Source organism: Odocoileus virginianus, chromosome 19, assembly GCF_023699985.2.
Source record: "Odocoileus virginianus isolate 20LAN1187 ecotype Illinois chromosome 19, Ovbor_1.2, whole genome shotgun sequence".
NCBI lineage: Eukaryota > Metazoa > Chordata > Mammalia > Artiodactyla > Cervidae > Odocoileus > Odocoileus virginianus.
In genome coordinates this window covers 1,182,342-1,209,839 of record NC_069692.1, presented here as the reverse complement: position 1 = coordinate 1,209,839, position 27,498 = coordinate 1,182,342, and the positions used below count along the sequence as shown (strand labels likewise).

Sequence of the window (27,498 nt, the reverse complement as noted above, 5' to 3'; positions counted from 1 at the left end):
CAAAAAACAAAGGAAGAGTTATTTCCAAGAATGTTCATGTGATTAAAAGTTATAAACACAGCTCCAAACTATATCCACTACAGCCACTATTCTCATAACTGACTAGAAGCACCCCCAATCCAATCCACCCCCAATGGTAGTAGGGACTCAACAGCTCAATTGCTTCCAGGAATATCTCTAAGGACTCCAGCCCTCTTATTTTATTTTTAAAAGCAATATCATATTATAATGTTTAATAACCATAAAAGCACCGTTATAGAAAACACTTAATACTTCACAAAACAGAAGAAACCATTGGTCAACAGAAAATAAAGCACACATCCTACATGATTTTATCTATCATGGCCTCACACCAAATTAATCTGATTCCAATCTGTAAAGATTTAATTTAGATTCATACATTTCATACATTCATACATAGGAGTGTGGTAGGATTTGGTCTTTAATCCACATAAAACAACAAGACTCCTCTTTTTTTTTTTTTTTTTAAGACTCCTCCTCTTAAGATGAACATTATTCTTTGAAATTTCCATATAAGCTATATCCTGGGATGCTCCATCCTTTGTATTCCCTAAACTTTGGGACTGCCAACTGACCATATGCATGTTCACAGGCATAATTTTAAAAACTGCTTAATTATTCCACTTAAAAATTGGTATTTTCTAAAGGCAGACTTGTTTTATTTACAGTCAAAAGCTTTTCAGGTTTCACCCTGTTCAATAAAGTGGTAAATAATCTACATAATAACACAGAAGACTAAGGTTTCACCCCTGGGTCAGGAAGATCACCTGGAGAAGGAAATAACAACCCACTCCAGTATTCCTGCCTGGAAAATGACTTCAAATAATAACACTGATTTTCCTCAGCCAATTTGTATAGCTATTAAGAAGGCTTTTAACAGACATTTCTAACAATGATACTTTACTAAAATAAAGGACTAATTTCCCAAAATGTCTCCTTTGAAGGACAATATTCCTTAGTGTGTATGTTCTGGCATATTCCGTTTGAAGGAAAATCATCATTACAGCCACATATCTCATATTTTTGGATACATGGATAATCAAAGTAGCAATCACACTAAACTTATTTTTTTTAGAACTGTTAAGATTTTATTCAGAATTCCAATAAATATGTATATTAATTTATGCACAACTTCTATTCTTAAAGGTTTTCCAAATTAGGAGGAAAGTGTGCTTTACTTTTCAATCAAATATTTGTTTTACATTACTTAATAAAGAGGAATACATTTCTTCATGTAGGCCTTCCTACAGTAGCATTTCCTGTTCAGTCTACTCTTTTTCTTTTCGTGATCCCGCCTTCTACTTCTCCCCCACCTCTCTAATCTTGATGCAGATGAATTTCCTGAAAAAAAGAAATAGATTGCTTCAGAAAATGTGGTACTGAAGCTTTGTACTATAAACACTTCAGTTCATTAATGAAACTATGTGACTGTTCATGTTCTTGGATATGTTCTCAGGTTTCAGTTTCAAGTCAATTCTTTACCAGAAAAAGGGACTGTTTAATCAAATTGGCAGAATTTCCAGCATCGGACCATGCACAGAGGATCACTTTAACAAACGCTTGTTGAAGAGAAATGTAATGCCCTCTGCTCAAAGACTTTCAAGTTTGACTATTTACACTGGAATCAGAGCTCTGACTACAACTGAACGAAGAATAAATACCAGAAATTGAAGTAAAAACTGATTTTGGAAAATTATGGAAGCTTGTCAGAGAGACTTTTAATAGCTATGGTGACAACCACCCCTTCTTTTAAGGAGCTCTCATTAGTGAGGCCACCGCGCACCCTCCGTTGTGGGAAGTTCATCTTCAAAAGGACAGGCAAACCACATGTGTTCTGGTTTCTGTTGGCTCTGCTTGGTTTTTGGCATCCAGCACACTATAAAATCACATTCCTACAGTTCTTTCGTTCATAGTATTTTCTCTCTTGGGACTCAATGAATGTGTCTGGCCTAAAAACTAACAACATCCATTTCCAGCCTGAAAAGATTCTTTTGTTGGATCTGAAATACGTTGACTGCCTAGAGCTTCATTTGGTATCATCAGTGATAATGTGGGATATGCCATTTGTTATTGCTTTTCTTGCTCTGTTCTGGTTCCATTCATGAGCTTCCTCCAAGAAGTCAGGATTGAACTCAAAGACATCATCTTCCCTGAAAAAGGAAACTCTGTGCCAAAAATCAGAGCCCTGGAAAAGTCCTGATGCAATTGTCTAGCCAGTGCAGTTTTCCCAGAGCCATGAGGAGGAGGTAGGAAGAGGCAAAGATGTTTCTGAAAGTTGTGGTGGCTCGAGGTGACCTACGGGCTGGCATCGGGGGGAGAGGGCAGTGTTTGTGGCCTCTCGTCCATAGAGTGGGGACTGGTTACAAGAGTTCTGTGTTCCTTTTCTTGGAGACCCAGACCTCTTATTTCAGCACACACCTGTTCATTTCCAGAAGAAAAAAATGACCAAGTCCACTTTATAAAATGCTATTTTATAAAATGTTAATGGAAGAAAAATATAAACCTGAACAGTGTGAAAGAGAAGCAGTAAAATGTGTGACAAAGTAGGCATTTTTTTAAAAAGATCAGGGAATGTAGAAACAAATTGGGGATGTTGTGTAATTGGTAGTTATTATTTAAACACATGGAGAAAGGAAATGGAGATTTAAAAGCTTTGGGGATTGACCCAGAGGGATCGGGTGGAGAGGGAGGTGGGAGGGGGGACTGGGATGGGGAATACATGTAAATCCATGGCTAATTCATTTCAATGTATAACAAAAACCACTGCAATGATGCAAAATAATTAGCCTCCAACTAATAAAAATAAATGGAAAAATAAAAAAAAATAAAAGCTTTGGGGATTGTAAAAGAAAAAATATACATTTAAAAATAAACAATGTATTTTGAACGATGAAATTAGAGTAATTTACTTCATTTTAATATAAGGGAAAACACTAGAACAAAAAATAAATTTCCTTTATAGGGACAAAATACACATGACACATTCACCATGGTTTTGTGCTCAGGTCAGACTCAATTTAACGTCCAATTATTATATAAAGGTAGAGTAGCCATTTAATGGAGAAACAGGAAATGACATCCATCTGGCTCTTACTTGTGGTTTTTAACTAATATCTGTTACTCTCAAAAGGCAAAGATGAAATGGTCTTGGCTAGAAGTTTTCAAAATATGGGCAGCATAGAATCTTCCTTCAGGTTAAATCTTCTTCCAAAGACCCAAATTGAAAATGGCTAAAATTATTGATCTGTGGGTTAAAGATGATGTGCAAGGCACTGGCCATGGTCCTGGATCCCTCTCCCCATATATTCAACAACTGCTGAGTGTCCCCCCAAAACCCAATATCAATTAAGCCTCAGAGCAACTCTGCAGTTGTTCATAAAGGGTGATTGAAATGTGGGTAGAACATAGAAGGAGAGAATGCTGCCACAAGGCTTTACAAAGATATATATTGATGGTACCTCCCCCTTCTGTTTTTAAAGGTGTTTATGCAAAATATATCTTTATGAATTCATGATCTCATAATTTGTCTAAGTCATATAATTAATACCTACTTTGCTATGTACCAAACTCTAGCCATATACACTTTACACAAGATTTATGAAACTGCAAGATAGGTATCTCTATTTCTAATTGAAGATTCATAAATGAAAGTTCAGAAAAGTTCAATCTCTTGCCTGAGTCAAAAAAAAAAAAAAAAAAAAAAACAAAGCCAGTGGCAGATCCTCCATGCCAAATTTGGACTCTCTGATATAACATGTTGCCTTCTAATGAAATTTTTCTAGGAAAATTTTAGAATCACATCTTACCATCTTTAAACATCAAAATTAATCTTATCTAACATAAATTAATGAAAGGCAGATTTTTTTCCCTCCTTTAAGCACTTGAGCAAAATGATAAATAGATACTTGCAGTGTCTAAGTTGTTAACATAAAAATACATGATTAATCAGTTGATGTCTTCATGAGTGAGATTTTCTTTTCCAATTAAGAATCACTGATGGAAATCCTGCTTAGATATTAACCAAGTGACAGAGGCCAAGTTATAACACTTTTAGAGATAATTGATAAATCAATATTAAGAGTACCTTGTTTGGCTGTTTTGTTGACCTGTCAATCCACTAAACAGAATTTTAACTCTTTTCTGGGTATTATGACTGTCTAAAAGAAATTTTGGATTTTCTTCATTCCATTTTAAAATTACATTTAATTAATTCTGTTATGATAGCACTTAAATGACAGAATCACATTGATATGATTTCCAGCTTATCCTTTGAAATTCAAATATGATTGATTTCTTAGTAATGAGATGAAAAATAATATTAGTATTAGGCAAGTTTATTAAAAGCTTGTTGAGCTTACAATAACTTCTCCCAGGGTAAGATGCTTGAACTGTTAGTAGATCATAAAGAACAGAATTGTATATGTTAAATCATGCACACGATTGAGGAAAGATCTTCTAATAACAGAATCTTGAGCTACAGATTTTATCCTGATTTTCCCCAAAAGGTCCAACAGACATTTACAAGAGCACTCATTCACCCAAAATAGAAAAATCCATATATTTGATGGTCAATTTGGATTATCACTGCCTCTATACTAATATCCCTAGGAATCCAGAACACTTGAGTCCATTGGTCAAAGGGGTTCAGTTCAGTTCTGTCACTTAGTCATGTCCAACTCTTTGCGACCCCATGAATCGCAGCACGCCAGGCCTCCCTGTCCATCACCAACTCCTGGAGTTCACTCAAACTCATGCCCATCGAGTCGGTGATGCCATCCAACCATCTCATCCTCTGTCGTCCCCTTCTCTTCCTGCCCCTAGTCCCTCCCAGCATCAGGGTCTTTTCCAATGAGTCAACTCTTTGCCTGAGGTGTCAAAAGTACTGGAGTTTCAGCTTCAGCATCAGTCCTTCCAATGAACACCCAGGACTGATCTCCTTTCGGATGGACTCGTTGGATCTCCTTGCAGTCCAAGGGACTCTCAAAGGGGTAACTTATTGAAATCATCTGCTGAACGAGGACTATATTAAGTGTGTTTATGTGGCCCATTGGCTGTGTGACTAAACAAGTAGTTGTTACTCTGGCTCCTGAATTAAGATGAGAATAAATAAAATCAGCAACTGAGTGTCATAACTCTCTGCCCTATGGTTAACATGGTTCAAAGAGCCAAGTGAACGATTATGATCCTCAATTCTTCTATTAGTCAGGATTCTCCAGCAGAACAGAAACAACAAGAGACAGATGATAGATACATGTATACATACAGAAATATTTATTACAGTAGTTGACTCACATGTGGAGACTGAGAAGTCCTACAGTATCCTGTTCATAAGCCGGAGAACAAGGTAAGTCAATGATATACTCAATATAAGCCTGAAGGCCTGAGAAGTGGGGGGAACAACAGAATAATTTCTGGAGTTCTAAGTCCCAAAAGGGTTTCCATGGTGGCTCAGTGGTAAGGAATTTGCCTGCCAGTGCAGAAAACACAAGAGACACAGACTGGATCCCTGGGTTGGAAAGATCTCCTGGACTAGGAAATAGCAACCTGCTCCAGCATTCTTGCCTGAAAATTTCAAGGACAGAGGAGCCTGGTGGGCTCAAAGAGTGACCATGGGGTCACAAAGAGTAGAACATGGCTGAGCATGCACATACACACACACACATGCACGCGCACACATACACACACACACACACACACACACACACCCCAAGAACCAGCAGTTCTGATGTCTGAGAACAGGAAAAGATGGGTATCCCTGCTCAAGAAGAGAGAATAAATTCACCCTTTCTTCAAATTTTGTTCTATTTCAGTCTTCAGTGGATGGTTTGATGCCTACCCACACTGGTGAGGGTGGGTCTTCTTTACTTAGTCTACTCAGTCGGAAGCTAATCTCTTCCAGAAACACCCTCACAGAAAAAACACCCTTACACACCCAGAAAAAGTATCTTACCAGGTATCAGTGTATCCCATTCCCAGTCAAGTTGATACATAAAATTAACCATCACATATTTCATTTCAAAAAAGTAAACCACACAGTATCACATGTCTGGCTGAGTCCTGGAGATTAATGCCACCAGTGAAGACAATATATATAGAAGTGATAGTTGCAAATACCCATCATGAGTTAAGGTGTTTGTTGTCTTGAGCAGAAGATAGGTAGGTCTTAGAAAATGAGTGGATTGTCATAAACTCAAATACCTAGCAATTCCACTTGCTGATGGTATTTCATATTATATTCATTATCATTTTGCATTTTATATATTTAAATATTTTATATTTATTTATAAATATGTATTATTTATCCATCTCAGAAGTCAGTAAGCACTATGCTTTGGGTTAGTTTATTAGGAGTAATATTATATCTTCATTAATTTGCTTTAGTGGCTCTGTACCCCTCAAATCCTTTTATCTTCTTCTCAAATCTGTATGAGGCTTTGCAACCCTGATTACATAAGTCTGACAGAACCTGGTGAATAGAAAACAGCAGGTCTGCAAGATGACCTGGTAAGTTCCTATTGCCAGAAGATGGGAAATGATTCTTATTAAAAGCCAGGGGCCTGATTCCTCAGTAATGTTCTGGAGAATTTAGAAGCCTGGAAATTTCAGGATATTCCTTCTAAAATGAAAATAGTTTGAAGCACCTTATACTCTTTACCACTAAGAATGAGACATCACATATGATACATCCTTTTGTATTTTGAAGGAAAATGTAATTGTTTGGGCTGTGCTGCTCTGATTCATTTATTGAGTAGCTCAAAATTCTACTATTAAGAGAAAAATAGAAAAGAGTAGGTATTTTAACTGATTTGGGCTGTATGACTATGCATACATTTTTTTTTTTAACTGGGACCTTATGACTATGAAATTCAGCATTATTCATAGTACCCATGCCATACTTGGAAGTTATGTGGCATTTGTGATGAGCCAAGACATGGAGAATTCTATGTTTTTGCATAAAGCCAGGTAACAAGTAATTCCCAAGTAATTATTTTCCTTTGGAGAAATAATTATTGGCTTGCTGCTGAACCCTGCAGAGATTGAATGCCTGATTATAGAGCTAGGTATCCCAGTAATTTGAGTTGCCCATCATGAACTGGTTGTTATCAAATGTTACAAACCAGAAAAATCAGGCATGTTTCTTGAACTAAATCATAAAATGTTATTGTAGACAGTATCTGAAAGCACAAGCGTGTCACTTTCATGAGCAGTTCAGGCTCCCACTGTGTTTACCTTTGCCATATGTCCAATCCTCCCTCAAACCACAATAGAGGTTTGCTGATAGAGGGGCATGCTGTCAGTAAAAGCCAAATAATTTCCTGAAAACCTTACATAGAAAAAAAAAACAAAAACCTTACATAGTACTCTGGAAATAGGAATACAAGAGTTGAGGAACCTCAGCTCCACTCACGAGTTGAATTATATGGCATCTAATTCTTTTAGCAAAAGAGAAGATGGCTAGAGAAAACAAAATGAAGATCTACATGAGAAAGTGGTGAATAATTGCTTGGACAGAGTAGAACTTGGAAAAATTGGTATTAAGAGGGGGTTTCTAGGATGTTTTGGAAAGAAGCACGTGGATGGAACTTTTGGGATGGATTCAGAGTGTGAGGATGTACCATATGAATGTTTACTGAAAGGCTCCCAGTGCAATGGGGACTCTGAATACACTGGTAGTTTTCAGTCACCTCTTTCCCAAGCCTCCTTTCTTCTTGGCCAAAGGATTCCATGACCTTGATGGCAAGGTCAGAGACAGTGTAACAACAAATATTTCCTCACTCCACAGCCCACTGGGTCCCATTTCTGCTGAGTATCCAATTTTCCAGCACCAGTAAGGAAAGTAAAGGTATTACTTCCTAGGGATCTAGCCAGCTATCTGATTGTCGACTGAACATTAGATCTTTTCCATAATGAAAGGAAGAATAATTTTCCCTAACTGGACCAAATATTTACTCTGGATTAGGTTTTCCTTCCATTTGTGACATGCTTCTCCCATCAACCCCACCTCTGGGTTTCCTGAATGCCTTATTCACAGCATTGTGGCTGATCAAAGAGCTAATTTCATGCAGACAAATTAAAGCAACTAATTAAGCTTAACACTCATGGAATTTACTGCTAACTGTGTACCTTATCACTCCAAATCAGTTGACCTTACAGAAAGTTGAAGCTTCCTGAATGGAAATAAGATAGAAGATAACATCTGATAAAATTCGGATACTGTCCTATGTGTATATTCCCTGAACCAGACCTGGAATATAAGAAACAAAGAATAGAAGCAGGTTGTATACCTCTCACTCTCATACCTAGTGAATCCCTCAAAGCTAGTGGTTTCATTTATGTTTTTGTGTCCAACTCTCTTGTCTTAGAATCCCCCCAGGAGATTTTATAACACACAGGTAAGTTCTTCTATCAGGGGACTCTACAATCGTTTCAATGAAGTGGCGGCTGTTGCTTCCATTTGTCTAGCTCAAGTTCTTCTTGTTATAAGACAAAGATGCAAAATACAGGGTTATTGATCTTTTCAAGGGAAAAAAAAGTCTGCTTGAGGTAAGGCTGTAATATTTTTTAAATCCAAAGTCTTCCCTAGGGTTCCTCTTAATCTAACAGTAAAACTTACTGGGAGACTCCAGAAAATTCAGAAAGACCACAGAAACATCATAGAAATAAAACCACTGATTAATTCTCTTCCTCAGAAATGGTTGTTTGATTTACCTCATCATGAAAACAATCTCAGTCACCTGAAATACTGGCTGAGAGCAAATGAAATATTTAATGATTCATAGAATCAGAAATCATAAATACTAGTGATGGTCTTGTGACAACAGTGCATACGTAATGTCTTTATCTGGGTGCCCTGGAAAATACAACTTAAGGAAAACTTCATGTGCTAAAATTTCAGGATTGATGTTCAATTCAATGATGCAATAGTGAACTGTACAAACATTTTGAGGCAAATTTCATTGTGTAGGTATATATTGTAAATTTGTTCAGTTGTGATATACTCTAATTCCTTTGTCTTCTCTTATTTCTCAAGGATTTAATTATTTGAATACAGAATACAAAACAAAGCAAAAATTCAGCTGCTTTACTGCTAGTGTTGCTCAAAGGCATATTTCTACTGTATTCCTCAATATTTCATTAAAATATCCCAGACTGTATTTTATAGAATATTTTATTTACACTCTGCTGTGGCTGCTTTTTGATTTTTTTTTTAAAAAAAAATACACTTTTTCTTTCTTTTTAAGACTATTCACTTTAAAATAATTCTTCTTTTCAAGTTCATTTCATAAAACAATGCTAACTTCTTTTTTAGAATTGTTTACAATTCCCTACGAAGTTTGGAATAGCTTCATCCCAATTTTAAAGCAATCATGATATATAGGTTTTCCCTTGGAAGTTTAGGGGGGTTTTTTGTTTGTTTTGTTTTGTTTGTTTGCTTGTTTTTTCATTTATTTTTATTAGTTGGAGGCTAATTACTTTACAATATTGTAGCAGTTTTTGTCATACATTGACATGAATCAGCCATGGATTTACATGTATTCCCCATCCCGATCCCCCCTCCCACCTCCCTCTCCAATAGCAATAGCCAGGACATGGAAGCAACCTAGATGCCCAACAGCAGACGAATGGATAAGGAAGCTGTGGTACATATACACTATGGAATATTACTCAGCCATTAAAAAGAATTCAGTTCTAGTGAGATGGATGGAACTGGAGCCCATTATACAGAGTGAAGTAAGCCAGAAAGATAAAGATCAATACAGTATACTAACACATATATATGGAATTTAGAAAGATGGTAACGATAACCCTATATGCAAAACAGAAAAAGAGACACGGATGTACAGAACAGACTTTTGGACTCTGTGGGAGAAGGCGAGGGTGGGATGTTTCGAGAGAACAGCATCGAAACATGTGTATTACCTAGGGTGAAACAGATCACCAGCCCAGGCTGGATGCATGAGTAAGTTTAGGTTTTTGTTGCTGTTCAGTCACTAAGTTGTGTCCAACTCTCTGTGACCCCATAGACTGCAGCACACCAGGCTTCCCTGTCCTTCACTACCTCCCGGAGTTTGCTCACTCATGTCCATTGAGTCAGCGATGCCGTCTAACCACCTCAGATGCTTTACTGAAAGATATCTAAATAAGAAAAAGCAAAATAAGAATGATCCATTCTTATTTAAAGCCAAAATGAGAGAACAAAAAAATTACCATAAGGCAACAAAGTGTGGAATGTGGTGTCTACAATTTAATTGTCAAAGGTCTATATGTACTTCCTGAATTCCAGCTAGTCAGTAGATTGCACATGTAAATTCTCCTCCCACAAGCATTAGGGCAGGGCAATCTAATGGCTAAAGGAAAAGGCACAATAGGTTGGCCCACTTATTTGTGCCATCTTGCCAGTCTCTGCCATTGTACATTTTTTCTTAGCAATGAAATGTTACCATTGTTGCATAAACTGTTTGTTCTGCTTTCCATGGACATTTCCTAATAAACCATTAGCCTGTCTCAGATTTCTGAGTAATACCCCAAAATGAATAATAGACCATACTCCATCTGCATGGCCTTTTATGATTGTTCTATATTTTAGATGATGGTTGTTGTGTGCATTATTTTAAACTAGAGATGGAGGCAATATGGAATAAATTAGTGAATATTCCTTTTCTACTAAAACAGCTTTTAATTAAACAAATATTTACTAAGATTCTGCCTAAGCTTTCCAATATTTTAAGTGTCAAATATAATAAATCTTATTCTTTGGTTGTCTTTTCAAAACTCATATGTCTTTTCACATGTAAGAAATGGAAGATTTTGTAAAAAAGGAAAAAATTAAGGACGACATTTCCATTTACTAATCCTTTAAATTAAATCAGTGCCAAACCTTCTTCCTTGTGAATTTAAGGACATAATATGTACCTTGCTGATATCCTTTATCATCAACCCAAGATACTTTTGGGTGTGAAATGGAATGTTTTAATAACTACTCTAGGAAAACCAGGACTATCCCAGGCAAACCAGGAAATATAGTTACCCCATAATATATATTTTCCTTTCAAAAACTTCATTTTGTTCACTTTTTAAGAAATATGGGAAGAAAAATGAAAAAAAATTCATTCTACTATTCTTTTCCTTAATTTTTTCCCCTACATGGCTGTGCAACAAAGATTCTTAATGTTCTGGTGTTGTTATTCATGGACCACTTCTTTAACATATTTGAAATGCATAAAAATATATAGAATTATAAATAAAACTGTTTTATATTGAGATGAAGAAACTAAAATATTATTAGAAAATGAATTTGTGGTGTAGTGATGTATATGCTGCTTTATAAATGCATTTAATTATGAGATAGAGCAGGTAGTTTACTATAACTTTAAAATAGTTATAACAGTAATTTGAGTTTTATGTTATAAAAATACTTATAATCTCTGCTGAAAACAAAATCATAGATAACACTAATATTACTGAAATATGTTCCCTAGGTAACAAAGGAAGAGACCTACATTTCAATTAGGTATTAATGACTATAAACATGCATTTCTTCCCTTCCAAATTCGAGAATCTCTTAAATAATCTAACACAAGTTAAGGACACTTAGCTTAGAAAGCCAATATAGTAAAATAAACTATTTTCCCAGTTGGGTCCTTATAATTATTATGGCCTTACAAATTAACTTTCCTAGAAGTTGTGTCTTCACTTTTTAAATCACAGGAAAAAAAGTAAAAGTTAAGCAGACATGAATTTTCCATAATATTTTATTAAGATATTGTATTAATAGCAGTGTTCAATAGCTGCATGATTCTGAAAATTAATTATGTGACATCTTCCACTTATAGATTATACCCCTCATTTACCACACTGCAATAAAGTGGATGTTACTTTTCTTTAATCTTTTTTTTTCCTTATTGAGCTACAACTATTATACAAGTGGTTAACAATAGGACTCAGATCTGTATCAATCATTGTTTCAAATTTTTTATGGTGTGGCACATTTTTCTAAATTTAAATGACACAGTGCTTTGCTTTTAGTGAAACTGCATTGTTGATGTCAAATGGTAATAAACTATTAATACAATGGGTCAACTTTGGTTGCATTTCAAATGAAAGTACCCTTGGTACTTCTAGACGGACTTCTTTAAGATCAGAGCTGCTCGTCCTTATTTTCAGAAATGTATTCAGTACAATTAAAGCATGAAATTAAATCACACTTGTTCCTTGGAAGGAAAGCTATGACAAACTTAGACAGCATATTAAAAAGCAGAGACATCACTTTGCTGACAAAGGTCCATATAGTCAGAGCTATAGTTTTTCCAGTAGTCATGTATGGATGTAAGAGTTGGACCATAAAGAAAGCTGAGCACCAAAGAATTGATGCTTTCAAACTGTCTTGCTGTGAAGACTCTTCAGTGTCCCTGGGACAGCAAGGAGATCAAACAAGTCAATCCTAAAAGAAATCAAACCTGAATATTAATTGGAAGGACTGACGCTGAAACTGAAGCTCCAGTACTTTGGTCACCTGATGCAAAGAGCAGATCATTGGAAAAGACCCTAATCCTGGGAAAGATTGAAGGCATGAGGAGAGGGGGATGACAGAGGATGAGATGGTTGGATGGCATCACCAACTCAATAGACATGAATCTGAGATGGTGAAGAACAGGGAAGCCTGGTGTGCTGCAGTTTATGGAGCTGCAAAAAGTCAGGCACATCTTAGCTACTAAACAACAACAAAGGTTGAATAAATTCTGTTCATCTAATAAATTTGCTCAGTATTTTTTCATACCATCTTAAACATCTTCAACCTGTCAGCTTTTTTAGAAGCAAAATGATCCACATTTCACTTTATATGTTATAATGAAAGAAGAAGCAGTTAAACTGTATACCCTTTGCCTAAACAGACATGGAGAATGGGATAAGGGAATTGTAGGCTGAAGCAAACATGATAAAGCAAACATGGTGTGATACTGATGATATTATTTGGTTTAAAATGTTCTCTTTCAAACTACCTTTAATATATGCTAAGTACATAGAAAAGGCAAAGAAAGAAAGAAAAGCAACAATAATACTCTCATAATATTTCTCAAAGTCCTAGAATAAGTTTCCTTTCTGGTGTCAATGGAAAAAATTGAAAAACCCACTATTGGCCAAAGAGCTGTATGTTGTTAGAAAGTGTGCTTTTGAACAGAAAGTAGAATGTGTGTCTTTTTACTTTGCTTCCTGACTGTTATTGGGTCATACAATAACCTTTGAGCATACAAAGTTTTAACCAACATGTTATTCTTGAGATTTTTTTTCTAAGGGATTTAGAGGGCTATTCAACCTCTGCTCCCCCCAATCAGAAGCCCTCTTTTCCTGTTCAGTCTAGAGAATTGACTGGATGGCCAACACAGCTTCAATAAGGTCAGAGAAACAGCTGGAACTCAGGGACTTTAGGAGCTTGGGGGCCAAACACAAACAGGACCACATTTTCATCTGTCTCTGCTGCTTTCTGTTTGCCCTATTTCTTCTCTGAGACTAGCATCTTTTCTGAAGATCTGGAAACATAGGCCTTCACTCTTTCCATAGTTCATAACACATATGTCTGTCCCTCTAACACCTTTTAGACATCAAATGTCAAAGATTATTTTTTGACATTATCTTTTGACACAGTTCTGCTCCAAAACTGTCTGTGGAAGGACTCAGGTTAGCTTACCTTTGGTCAGGGCCAACTGCTGTGCAAAGCAACTCTGACTATCCAGACAAAACACAGCAAATGGCATCCCCATTGGAAAGACACATTTGGAGGGTACAAAGAAGCAATTGCTAAAAATAAAAAAGCTGCCCTTTTAAAGTGAGCAGTACTTTAAAAGATAGTACAATACGTGCCCACTGTAAGATATGCAATATAAGAATGATGATGTAATGGTGATAATTTAGGATGTTTTAAAAAGCAGGTTATATTATAGACTATCAAAAACTAGAAAGGACATATAGTGTAGCAAAGGGAACTGTGCTCAGTAACTTGTAATAAAATAATGGAAAAGAATCTAATACACACACACACACACACATATATCTGGAGGAGAAAATGGCAACCCAGTCCAGTATTTGCCTGGGAAATCCCATGGACAGAAGAGCCTCGTGGGCTACAGTCTATGGGGTAGCAAAACAGCCGGACACGATTTAGTGACTAAACAAAAACAACAAACACAAGTGTATATGTAAAACTGAGTCACTTTGCTATATATCTGAAACTAACACAACATTGTAAATCAACTATATTTCAATAATTTTTTAAGTTAGAAAACTAAAATGAGTTTACATTTTCATTTATATTGGCCTGCATGCCATGAAAAGGAAGAGTTTATCGTGATGTTTAAGAGAGATTACAACTAAATAAAAATGATTCAAATTATATACTGTAAAAACTCATAGAAAGTAAATAAAATATTAATAGAAAGTTTTGTGAGAGTACTTAAACTACAGCTCAAACAAGTATGTGTAATATGCATACAATATATGAAACACAAAAAATGCAAATAATATAGTAAACTTGGAAATTCATTTTAAAAAATTAAAGCTTTTCTTTTCAAGCAGTCCCTGTGTAAAAAGAATGGATGGCATATTAGGCCATAGGGCAACATTAGTAATTTCCTGAAAAAGTAAATCATATGAACTATAATATTTTTCCACCATACAATAAACCAGAAACCAGAAACAAAGGGATACTAAACAATTACAACTCAAGGAAAAACTGTTAAATGCTACTATATTACATAAAATTCAAAACTATGATCCCAGAACTTTACAAAATAGCTAAAATTAGAATATCATGTTAGGTCTCATGGGAGATGAAAACACCAAACTTAAAATCATTACTGTCAATATTTTCATTTTTAAACAGAAATAAAGCAAATATACTGAATGTTCAACTCTGAGAAAAACAAAACAAATTTATATAAAGGATAACATAATAAGAACCACAGAGGAAATCAGTAAATTATAAAATGGAGTACAAATATATTTGAATTTATAAATTATACTTATGAGAAGTTAGCAATAACTACTGGAAATTCTAAATAAGAGAAAAGACAAACACAAGAAAATCAAATTAGGAATGAGATAAAAGATACAATGACCTGTATAAGGACATAGCTTTTGTAAGAGAACATATGAAATTTATCCCTATATTTCTCAAGGTACAGTTTTCAGCTCTTCTACTTAAGAATTTCCTGGCATATTAAAGGTACAAAAGTTTAGGTCTATCAGAATTAGAGTTAATGGGTCTGAATATTTGGAGAAGGAGCCAGGAATCTGCATATCTATCAAGCCATACTTATTCACATTAAAGTGTGAAAATTACTGCTCTCCTCTAAAAAATTAAAGTTTCTATTTGTCTATAAAATTGCATTGCGAAAATTGAATAAATAATAATGGTTAAGACATGGAAATGCCCCAAGAATTATCTTCATAAACTATCTGAGCAAAATGCCCTTAGAATGTGGTATAAGATGTTAATAAATATTATAAATAACTGCTCCAGAGCATTAAAAAGAAGACAGAAGTCAACAAAGACAAGTTACAAGAAGGTTTATGATATCAAAACAGGGTAAAAACAGTGTATCAAGCTACCCCACGGACCAAGTTCATTTTATTTTTTTAATTTTTTTTTATTAGTTGGAGGCTAATTACTTCACAATATTGTAGTGGTTTTTGTCATACATTGACATGAATCAAACATGGATATACATGTATTCCCCATCCCGATCCCCCCTCCCACCTTCCTCTCCACCCGATCCCTCTGGGTCATCCCAGTGCACCAGCCCTGAGCACTTGTCTCATGCATCCAACCTGGGCTGGTGATCTGTTTCACCCTAGATAATATACATGTTTCAATGCTGTTCTCTCGAAATATCCCACCCTCGCCTTCTCCCACAGAGTCCAAAAGTCTGTTCTATACATCCGTGTCTCTTTTTCTGTTTTGCATATAGGGTTATCATTGCCATCTTTCTAAATTCCATATATATGTGTTAGTATACTGTAATGGTCTTTATCTTTCTGGCTTACTTCATTCTGTATAATGGGCTCCAGTTTCATCCATCTCATTAGAACTGATTCAAATGAATTCTTTTTAATGGCTGAGTAATATTCCATGGTGTATATGTACCACAGCTTCCTCATCCATTCGTCTGCTGATGGGCATCTAGGTGCTTCCATGTCCTGGCTATTATAAACAGTGCTGTGATGAACATTGGGGTGCACGTGTCTCTTTCAGATCTGGTTTCCTCGGTGTGTATGCCCAGGAGTGGGATTGCTGGGTCATATGGCAGTTCTATTTCCAGCTTTTTAAGAAATCTCCACACTGTTTTCCATAGTGGCTGTACTAATTTGCATTCCCACCAACAGTGTAAGAGGGTTCCCTTTTCTTCACACCCTCTCCAGCATTTATTGCTTGTAGACTTTTGGATAGCAGCCATCCTGACTGGCATGTAATGGTACCTCATTGTGGTTTTGATTTGCATTTCTCTGATAATGAGTGATGTTGAGCATCTTTTCATGTGTTTTTTTGCCATCTGTATGTCTTCCTTGGAGAAATGTCTGTTGAGTTCTTTGGCCCATTTTTTGATTGGGTCATTTATTTTTCTGGAGTTGAGCTGGAGGAGTTGCTTGTATATTTTTGAGATTAATCCTTTGTCTGTTGCTTCATTTGCTGTTATTTTCTCCTAATCTGAGGGCTGTCTTTTCACCTTGCTTATGGTTTCCTTTGTTGTGCAAAAGCTTTTAAATTTCATTAGGTCCCATTTGTTTATTTTTGCTTTTATTTCTAATATTCTGGGATGTGGGTCATAGAGGATCCTGCTGTGATTTATGTCAGAGAGTGTTTTGCCTATGTTCTCCTCTAGAAGTTTTATAGTTCCTGGCCTTACATTTAGATCTTTGATCCATTTTGAGTTTATTTTTGTGTATGGTGTTAGAAAGTTTTCTAGTTTCATTCTTTTACAAGTGGTTAACCAGTGTTCCCAACACCACTTCTTGAAGAGGTTGACTTTTCTCCATTGTATATCCTTGCCTCCTTTGTCAAAGATAAGGTGTCCATAGGTTCGTGGATTTATCTCTGGGCTTTCTATTCTGTTCCATTGATCTATATTTCTGTCTTTGTGCCAGTACCATACTGTCTTGATGACTGTGGCTTTGTAGTGTAGTCTGAAGTCAGGCAGGTTGATTCCTCCATTTCCATTCTTCTTTCTCTAGATTACTTTGGCTATTCGAGGTTTTTTGTATTTCCATACAAATTGTGAAATTATTTGTTCTAGTTCTGTGAAAAATACCGTTGGTAGCTTGATAGGGATTGCATTGAATCTATAGATTGCTTTGGGTAGTATAGCCATTTTGACAATATTGATTCTTCCAATCCATGAACACGGTATATTTCTCCATCTGTTTGTGTCCTCTTTGATTTCTTTCATCAGTGATTTATAGTTTTCTATGTATAAGTCTTTTGTTTCTTTAGGTAGATATACTCCTAAGTATTTTATTCTGTTTGTTGCAGTGGTGAATGGTATTTTTTCCTTAATTTCTCTTTCTGTTTTCTCATTGTTAGTGTATAGGAATGCAAGAGATTTCTGTGTGTTAATTTTATATCCTGCAACTTTACTATATTCGTTGTAGTTCTAGTAATTTTCTGGTAGAGTCTTTAGGGTTTTCTATGTAGAGGATCATGTCATCTGCAAACAGAGAGAGTTTCACTTCTTCTTTTCCTATCTGGATTCCTTTTACTTCTTTTTCTGCCCTGATTGCTGTGGCCAACACTTCCAAAACTAGGCTGAATAGTAGTGGTGAGAGTAGGCACCCTTGTCTTGTTCCTGATTTTAGGGGAAATGCTTTCAATTTTTCACCATTTAGGGTAATGCTTGTTGTGGGTTTGTCATATATAGCTTTTATTATGTTGAGGTATGTTCCTTCTATTCCTGCTTTCTGGAGAGTTTTAATCATAAATGGATGTTGAATTTTGTCAAAGGCTTTTTCTGCATCTATTGAGATAATCATATGGTTTTTATCTTTCAATTTGTTAATGCGGTGTATCACATTGATTGATTTGCAGATATTAAAGAATCCTTGCATTCCTGGGATAAAGCCCACTTGGTCATGGTGTATGACTTTTTTAATATGTTGTTGGATTCTGTTTGCTAGAATTTTGTTAAGGATTTTTGCATCTATGTTCATCAGTGATATTGGCCTGTAGTTTTCTTTTTTTGTGGCATCTTTGTCTGGTTTTGGAATTAGGGTGATGGTGGCCTCATAGAATGAGTTTGGAAGTTAACCTTCTTCTGCAATTTTCTGGAAGAGTTTGAGTAAGATAGGTGTTAGCTCTTCTCTAAATTTTTGGTAGAATTCAGCTGTGAAGCCATCTGGTCCTGGGCTTTTGTTTGCTGGAAGATTTCTGATTACAGTTTCGATTTCCTTGCTTGTGATGGGTTTGTTAAGATCTTCTATTTCTTCCTGGTTCAGTTTTGGAAAGTTATACTTCTCTAAGAACTTGTCCATTTCTTCCAAGTTGTCCATTTTATTGGCAGCTGTCTCTTATGATCCTTTGTATTTCAGTGTTGTCTGTTGTGATCTCTCCATTTTCGTTTCTAATTTTATTAATTTGGTTCTTCTCCCTTTGTTTCTTAATGAGTCTTGCTAATGGTTTGTCAATTTTGTTTATTTTTTTCAAAAAAACAGCTTTTAGCTTTGTTAATTTTTGCTATGGTCTCTTTAGTTTCTTTTGCATTTATTTCTGCCCTAATTTTTAAAATTTCTTTCCTTCTACTAACCCTGTGGTTCTTCATTTCTTCCTTCTCTATTTGCTTTAGGTGTCGAGTTAGGTTATTTATTTGACTTTTTTCTTGTTTCTTGAGGTAGGCCTGTAATGCTATGAATCTTCCCCTTAGCACTGCTTTTACAGTGTCCCATAGGTTTTGGGTTGTTGTCTTTTCATTTTCATTCATTTCTATGCATATATTGATTTCTTTTTTGATTTCTTCAATGATTTGTTGGTTATTCAGAAGCATGTTGTTTAGCCTCCATATGTTTGAATTTTTAATAATTTTTTTCCTGTAATTGTGATCTAATCTTACTGCACTGTGGTCAGAAAAGACGACTGGAATGATTTCAATTTTTTTGAATTTACCAAGACTAGATTTATGGCCCAGGATGGGATATATTCTGGAGAAGGTTCTGTGTGCACTTGAGAAAAAGGTGAAGTTGATTGTTTTGGGGTGAAACATCCTATAGATGTCAATAAGTTCTAGCTGGTCCATGTGTCCTTTAAAGTTTGTGTTTCCTTGTTAATTTTCTGTTTAGTTGATCTATCCATAGTTGTGAGTGGGGTGTTAAAGTCTCCCACTATAATTTCCTCTTTCATAGTTTTTAGTATTTGCCTTACATATTACGGTGCTCCTATGTTGGGTTCATATATATTTATAATTGTTATATCTTCTTCTTGGATTGATCCTTTGATCATTATGTAGTGTCCTTCTTTGTCTCTTTTCACAGCCTTTATTTGAAAGTCTATTTTATCTGATATGAGTTTTGCGACTCCTGCTTTCTTTTGGTCTCCGTTCAGCCCTTCACTTTTAGTCTGTATGTGTCCCTTGCTTTGAGGTGGGTCTCTTGTAGACAGCATATATAGGGGTCTTGTTTTTGTATCCATTCAGCTAGTCTTTGTCTTTTGGTTGGGGCATTCAACCCATTTACATTTAAGGTAATTATTGATAGGTATGGTCCTGTTGCCATTTACTTTGTTGTTTGGGGTTCACGTTTATACCACCTTTCTGTGTTTCCTGTCTAGAGAAGATCCTTTAGCATTTGTTGAAGAGCTGGCTTGGTGGTGCTGAATTCTCTCAGCTTTTGCTTGTCTGTAAATCTTTTGAGTTCTCCTTCATATCTGAATGAGATCCTTGCTGGGTACAGTAATCTAGGTTGTAGGTTATTCTCTTTCATTACTCTAAGTATGTCCTGCCATTCCCTTCTGGCCTGAAGGGTTTCTATTGATAGATCAGCTATTATCCTGATGGGAATCCCCTTGTGTGTTATTTGTTGTTTCTCCCTTGCTGCTTTTAATATTTGTTCTTTATGCTTGATCTTTGTTAATTTGATTAATATGTGTCTTGGGGTATTTCTCCTTGGGGTTATCCTGTTTGGAACTCTCCGGGTTTCTTGGACTTGGGTGGCTATTCCCTTCCCCATTTTAGGGAAGTTTTCAGCTATTATCTCCTCGAGTAACTTCTCATGACCTTTCTTTTTGTCTTCTTCTTCTGGGACTCCTGAGTCGAATGTTGGGGCGTTTCACATTGTCCCAAAGGTCCCTGAGGTTGTCCTCATTTCTTTTGATTCTTTTTTCTTTTCTCCTCTCTGCTTCATTTATTTCCACTATTTTATCTTCTAACTCACTTATCCTATCTTCTGTCTCTGTTATTCTACTCATGGTTCCCTCCAGAGTGTTTTTATCTCATTTATTGCATTATTCATTTTTAATTGACTCTTTTTTATTTCTTCTAGGTCCTTGTTAAACATTTCTTGCATCTTCTCAATCTTTGTCTCCAAGCTATGTATTTGTAACTCCATTTTGTTTTCAAGATTTTAGATCATTTTCATTATCATTATTTTAAATTCTTTTTCAGGTAGATTCCCTATCTCCTCCTCTTTTGTTTGATTTGGTGGGCATTTTTCATGTTCCTTTACTTGTTGGGCATTTCTCTGCCTTTTCATCTTGTTTAAATTGCTGTGTCTGGAGTGGGCTTTCTGTATTCTGGTGGTCTGTGATTCCTTTTTATTGTGGAGATTTTACCCAGTGGGTAGGGTTGGACGATTGGCTTGTCTAGGTTTCCTGGCTAGGGAAGCTTGTGTCAGTGTTCTGGTGCATGGAAATGGATTTCTTCTCTCTGGAGTGCAATGGAGTGTCCAGTAATGAGTTTTGCGATGGGTCTATGTGTTAGGTGTGGCTTTGGGCAGCCTGTATGCTGACACTCAGGTCTATATTCCTGCGTTGCTAAAGAATTTGTGTGGTATGTCTTGTTCTGGAGCTTATTGGCTCTTGGGTGGTGGTTGGTTTTGGTGTAGGTATGGAGGCTTTTGGATGGTCTCTTATTCCTTAATGTTCTGTGTAGTCAGGAGTTTTCTGGTTTTCTCAGGTTCGGGGCTTTAGTCTCCTGCCTCTGGATTTCAGTTTTATTCTTCCAATAGTCTCAAGACTTCTCCAACTATACAGCACTGATAATAAAACTTCTAGGTTAATGGTAAAAAGATTCTCCACCATGAGAGACAACCAGAGAGGTTCACAGAGTTACATGAAGAATAGGAGAGGGAGGAAGGAGATAGAGGTGAGCAGGAGGAGAGAAAGGGGGACTCAAGAGGAGAGAGACAGATCTACACAGTTATCTGTTCCCAAAGTGTTCTCCGTAGCCCAGACACCCACAAAGATTCACAGAATTGGATTGGGAAGAGAAGCGGAAAGGAGGAAATAGAGGTGTTCTGAGGTAGAAAACAGAGAGTCAAAAGTGGGAGAGAGTAATCAACACACTCCTGAATAAAAATGGGAACTGAATAGCCACTTCAGAAAGGACCGGTGCAACAGATTAAAATCCCTGAAGGTAACACCAATTACACTGGAAGGGGCCTATACATATCGAGAAGTGTAAGCTGGAAAGAGGAGCTATCTGAAATTGAACTGAACCTACACTGACTGCAACAGCTCCAGAGAAATTCCTAGATATATATGTATATTTTTTGTTAAATTTAAAAAAAAAAAAAGAAGAAAAATTTTTTTTCTTTCCTTTTTTTTTAAAATTTTTTCTCTTTTATTTTCTTTTAAAATTCCCTACTACTCCCCCATTACTCCTCAACTTTCATTTTCATATATTTTTATTATTTTTTTTAATTAGGTGAAAAAATTTTTTTTCTTTTCTTTTTTTTTCTTCTTTCTTTCTTTTTTTCTTTTTCTTGTTTTTCTCTCCTATTTCCTTTTAAAGTCCTCTAATACTCCTCTATTATTCCTTAATTTTCATTTTCATTTCACTATAACCTTGCAAAAAAAAAAGAGAGAGAGAGAGAAGCCCTATTTTTAAACTGAACTTCATATATATTTCTAAATTTTGTGTTTTTGTTTTTGTTTTTAAATATTGTATTTCAAAGAGTCTAACCTCTATGCTAGATTTTTAATCTTTGTTTTTCAGTATGTGATATAAATTTTGGACATTTAAGAACCCAAGTTCATTTTAGACTGTAACACAAGAATTCTAAATTATTAAGAAATGAAATTCAAGTGCACATTAAAGGAATTATCCACAACAAAAATGTGAGCCTTGAAATAGAATTGATCATTTAATAGAATAATATCCTGCACAGGATAAAAACAATAGAAAATACCATAAAAGAAAATATTATGAATTTAGCTACATAAGATGGAAGATAAATTAGGAAAAACATGAAGCAGAGCTGGGAATATAAATATAGTAAAGATGACAAGGAAAGTTTATAGATTCAATAAATTTGAACATTTTAATAAAGAATTCAGGAAACACTGCAACTGAAATTTTGGTGTGGAAAAAAGCATTAAAATCCAGAGGAAATATATAAATGAGACACTGATAAATGAAAATTTATCAACTTACATAGTATTCAAAGTATTACATATTTTTAAAAGATAATAAAGCTGTTAAAATATGAAAATCACTATCCAGCTAGGAAAGATTGTGAAGAAGATGATTGGTAGTAATATAGAAATCTACCTCAAGCACAAGCGTGAAAGAAAGATTCTGAAAAAAACACGTATTCATCATGTAAAAATTCTTTTATTAGGCACATCCATGTAAAACCAGCTCAGAAGGAGTCAACTGACTTGGGCACCCAGTGCAATCTGTTCTCAGGAATGGTGATGGTGGAGCTTTGGAGTCCTGTCCCCTGCATCATTGGACCTGCTGATGTGTCTTTACTGGGCTAAGCGGCCTCCATGGGGTTTCCTTGCTAAGAAACCTCTGTGGTATATTTAGGAGATTGTCCCTGTCTTCATATTCTGAGATTAACTCTCAGACATTACTTTTTATCAGAGACAATCTTGAGTGAATTCTGTATGCTGCAACCAGGAGCACGGATTGATTCAGAAGCTAGTATGATGAACATTGGAGTACACGTGTCTCTTTCAATTCTGGTTTTCTTGGTGTGCATGCCCAGCAGTGGGATTGCTGGGTTGTATGGCAGTTCTATTTCCAGTTTTTTAAGGAATCTCCACACATTTGAATCAGTTCTACTGAGTTGGATGAAACGGAGCCTATTATACAGAGTGAAGTAAGTCAGAAAGAAAAACACCAATATAGTATATTAAAGCATATATATGGAATTTATAAAGACGGTAACGATGACCCTATATGCAAGACAGCAAAAGAGACACAGATATAAAGAACAGACTTTTGGACACTGTGGGAGAAGGCAACGGTGGGATGACTTGAGAGAATAGCACTGAAACATGTATTATCATATGTGAAACAGATCAACAGTCCAGGTTCGATGCATGAGACAAGTGCTCAGGGCTGGTGCACTGGGATGACCCAGAGGGATGGGATGGGGAAGGAGGCGGGAGGGGGGTTCAGGATGGGGAACACATGTAAATCCATGGCTGATTCATGTCAGTGTATGGCAAAAACCACCACAATATTGTAAAGTAATTAGTCTTCAATTAAAATAAATATATTAATTTAAATAAAATTTAAAATGAATTAAAAAAAGCTAGTACGAGTTGCAGACAGCTGATACTTGAAGGAGTGTATCTAGGATTACTTTTCCTGTTTGATTGGTTCTGAGGTGGTAAGATTATAACTTATACTATGAACACTCTCTGGCCCAACAGATGGCTCATTACTCTCACCTGTGGTCACCTGGCATTAAGTGCCCATTGATGAAAAGACTTTGAAGGACTCGATATCCATTTCTATAAAGCACTGTGATAACTGTGATGGCTGTGAGATGGACCAGTGGCCTCTAAGTGCATTGGGATGCTCCAGAAATAAAATGACAAATTCAAAGTTCTGTTTTTTCAGGCAATCAGAAAATCATGAATTTTCTGTGATTGTGCTAAACAAATTTCTTATCACTGGTAGCCACAGGGCTGAAAGTGCAATAAATAAAAGTTAACATGCAATCCTATGACTTAACAATTTATAGCATCAGTCGAATTGTAACTTTGACAAATCTTTAACGTAAATGTTAAAAATGAATAAGGCACTTAGAACTGGCATAAAGACTCATGGAAAGCTATACATGGTTTAAAGCAGTAGTTCTCAACCTGAGAAGTGGCCAGCCCCAGGCAGTTTCCATAAGCATATGGAGGTACTTTCACTGGTGGATGCTACTAGCATTTATCACTGGAGTATGAATGACGTTAAATGCCCTAAAAAATGTGGGAAAACCCTGCACAAAGAAAAATTGTCTCACTTAAAATATCCTTAGTGCTCCTATTGAAAAGCACTAAATTTGAGTGGTAAGGACTCTTCAGTCTGACTGAGCTCCCTTTGTCTACAAAACCATCCCCTGGTCTCTTGGCAGTTATGGTTGTTTAGTCTTGCTTGAAGACCACCCATAAACAACGTGAAAGAGGATCAAGTCTAGCTGCGTTATCAGGAAAAGATATTAGCAGTGTTTTAAAGCCTAATAGAACTACTTTCTATGTCACTTAAGAGTATTAAAACTTTTAATAGTGTTAATAGTCACAAACAGGTAATCCGAACTTGGAATGGGTCCTCCATAGTCACCAACACACCAGCTCCAACTACCATTCTATTTCTCATCTTTAGTGTACTGTCACATTATCGTAGTTCTAATTCCAGTCAGCAAGAGAAGAACAGTGAACACCATTCTATAAGGAACTTCTCAGAAAGACCATGCAACTTTATGCCTCTCATTGGCAGGGCTTGATTATGTAACAAAGCCAGATGCAAAGCCTTTAGTTAAGGTGTGTGGTTGTTCCTATAAAAAGTGGGTTCTGAGATTAATGTTGAAAGAGAAAATGAGTATCAATGTAGTGCCTGCAACTAACAATTTCTGCCACACAAAAGCAATTCAATACTTCCATGTCCCTTCCCAAGTTATCCTTTTTCATAGACACTGGAGTGTGAAAGATTATGCACCAAGCAAAATTCAATATGTTAATTCCTAATCAATATCAGTTAGCATTTGTAAAAATGTATAAGAATGGGTTCCAATGGTGCTAAATAGAGAGAAACATTGTTATATATGGCTGAATTTACTGAGATAGATAGATGTATTGACCAAAAATTTTATATTAAGTTTGCTCAATGAGGTACATAAAAGTAGTTTTAACCTCCTCTATCATCTTACTCAAGTATGTATTTCATGATATACTAGACTAAACAAGTTTAAAATACAAGAAATTCCTTTTTATGCCAGAGATAAAAGAATCCTCAAGTTTATGGAGAAAAACTGTTATGTAAATATCTTAGGTGAAATTTACTGTGATTTTGAAAGTAAGAATACCAATTTATGACCAAACTAGTACCAGTCATAATCCAGAAAATAATCTTTGGCCATAACACAGAAAAATATATTGAACCTGAAGGGTTCTAAATCTTTGAAAAGTATCACAGTGGCTTAATTCTTTTATGACAAGAATACTGATAGAGTTGCTGGACATTTAAAATGGGCTTGTTAATTTCAAAGATGATGAAGGAATTGTGGACTGGCAGAGGTTAAGTTGTCCTACTTAACAGAATTGGGCATGCTTACTGTGATACGCTGCAGGATAGAGTGGTCATTAGAATGATAGTGTTTAAAGAGATTATTGAAAGCATTATTGAGCATGAAATGTGTAAGTTCAAATAGATGCAAAGTGAACTAAGGTCTGTGTGCTTTGCATAAACATTCTAAGTGTGATGACAGAGAGGTAACATTAACATCATAGCAACAGAGCCCGGCCCCTCCCCTAATCCCAGATCTGAGTCAGGTAAAGATGAAGAGTCACTTGCAGATAGTATGGGAAAGAAGACTTGGCAATGATATCCTGGTCTATATGGTAAATTTTTCTCGTATCCTTTTTCAATGCAACTTCTGCCCCTAACTGTGGAATGGGAAAATAGGAAATATATTATTCCAAGGTGCTTCATCTCCATGGTTACTGCTCAGAGTATGGCTCATATGAATTGTGTGGTCTATCTGCTTAGCTCTGTGAATCATGAGTATGAGAAATGCCCACCAAACTCATTTTTTTTTAAGTAATGAGAAGTTTAGAAGGTAGTAGGCCTGAGTGTTGTTATTTCTGGGCACTACCTTTAGGCAAGGAAAAGAAGGTGGCAAAAGAAAATGTCAGCTTTTTTTTTTTAGATATCTTTGCCAGAATTTTCTCAGGAAGTAAAGTCCTAACATCTGATTCCCATTAGCCAGAACTATGTCACATATTCATAGCTATAGAAAGGCTGGGAATTTGAGCACAATATGTCTAGCCCCTAGCAGAAAACAGCATGACTGAAGCAGGTTTGAATGGGTATTCAGGCAGGCAAATCTTCTTAGCTCAACTGTAATATGGAAATTCATCAAATTCCATCTCATTTGGGGCCTCATAGGATTCCATGCCCATCTTGTGACAGTCCCAGTTTCTAAGGATGCAGTATAAACAGCTAAATTTAGGAAATAGTATTCACTAATGAAGAAAATATTACAATTTTAGAGGACTTCCCTGGTGGCTTGATTGGTTAAGAATCTGCCCACAGTGCAGGAGACCTGGGTTCAGTCCCTGGATTGGGAAGATTCCCCTGGAGGAGGACATGGCAACCCACTCCAGTATTCTTGCCTGGAGAACCCATGGACAGAGGAGCCTGGTGGGCTGCAATCCATGGGGTCACAAAGAGTCAGATACAACTGACAGACTAAGTACATAGCACAGGAGACGCCTCTTGAGGGGGAAGGAATTAGGGGCAAATTAGGAGATTGGGGTTAGTATATATGAGCTTCCCTGGTGGTTCAAATGGTAAAAAATCTGCCTGTAATGCAGGTGACCCAGGTTTGATCCCTTAATTGGGCCTGAAGAAGGAAATGGCAACCCATTCCTATATTCTTGCCTGGAGAATTCCATGGACAGAGGAGCCTGGTGGGCTACAGTCCATGGGGTCAGAAAGAGTTGAGAGAGTTGAGAGAGAGTTGAGACAGTTGAGAGAGTCTCACAGCTGAGAGACTAACAGTAAGCCACTAAGATTAACATATACACACTACTACATATAAAATAGATAACCAACAAGGACCTACTATACAGCAGAGAACTCTCAGTATTCTGTAATAACATACATGAAAAGAGAATCTGAAAAAGAAGATGGGTATAGACATAGATATATGTCTATATATGTCAGTATATTTGAATCACTTTTCTATACACCTGAAACTAACACAATATTCTAGATCAACTATGATTTAGTCACTAAGTTGTGTCCGACTCTTGCAACCCCTTGGACTATAGCCCCA

General features: G+C 36.1%; 1 long non-coding RNA gene across 1 annotated transcript in view; it reads right to left on the bottom strand.

The window, feature by feature from the left end:
- Positions 1-1,188: 1,188 nt before the first annotated feature.
- Positions 1,189-27,498, bottom strand: part of LOC139039603 (uncharacterized) — a 41,315-nt gene continuing 15,005 nt past the window's right edge. Inside the window, exon 3 of the long non-coding RNA XR_011492933.1 lies at positions 1,189-1,362. This is a non-coding gene — a long non-coding RNA (uncharacterized lncRNA). The remainder of the gene's footprint in view (positions 1,363-27,498) is intronic.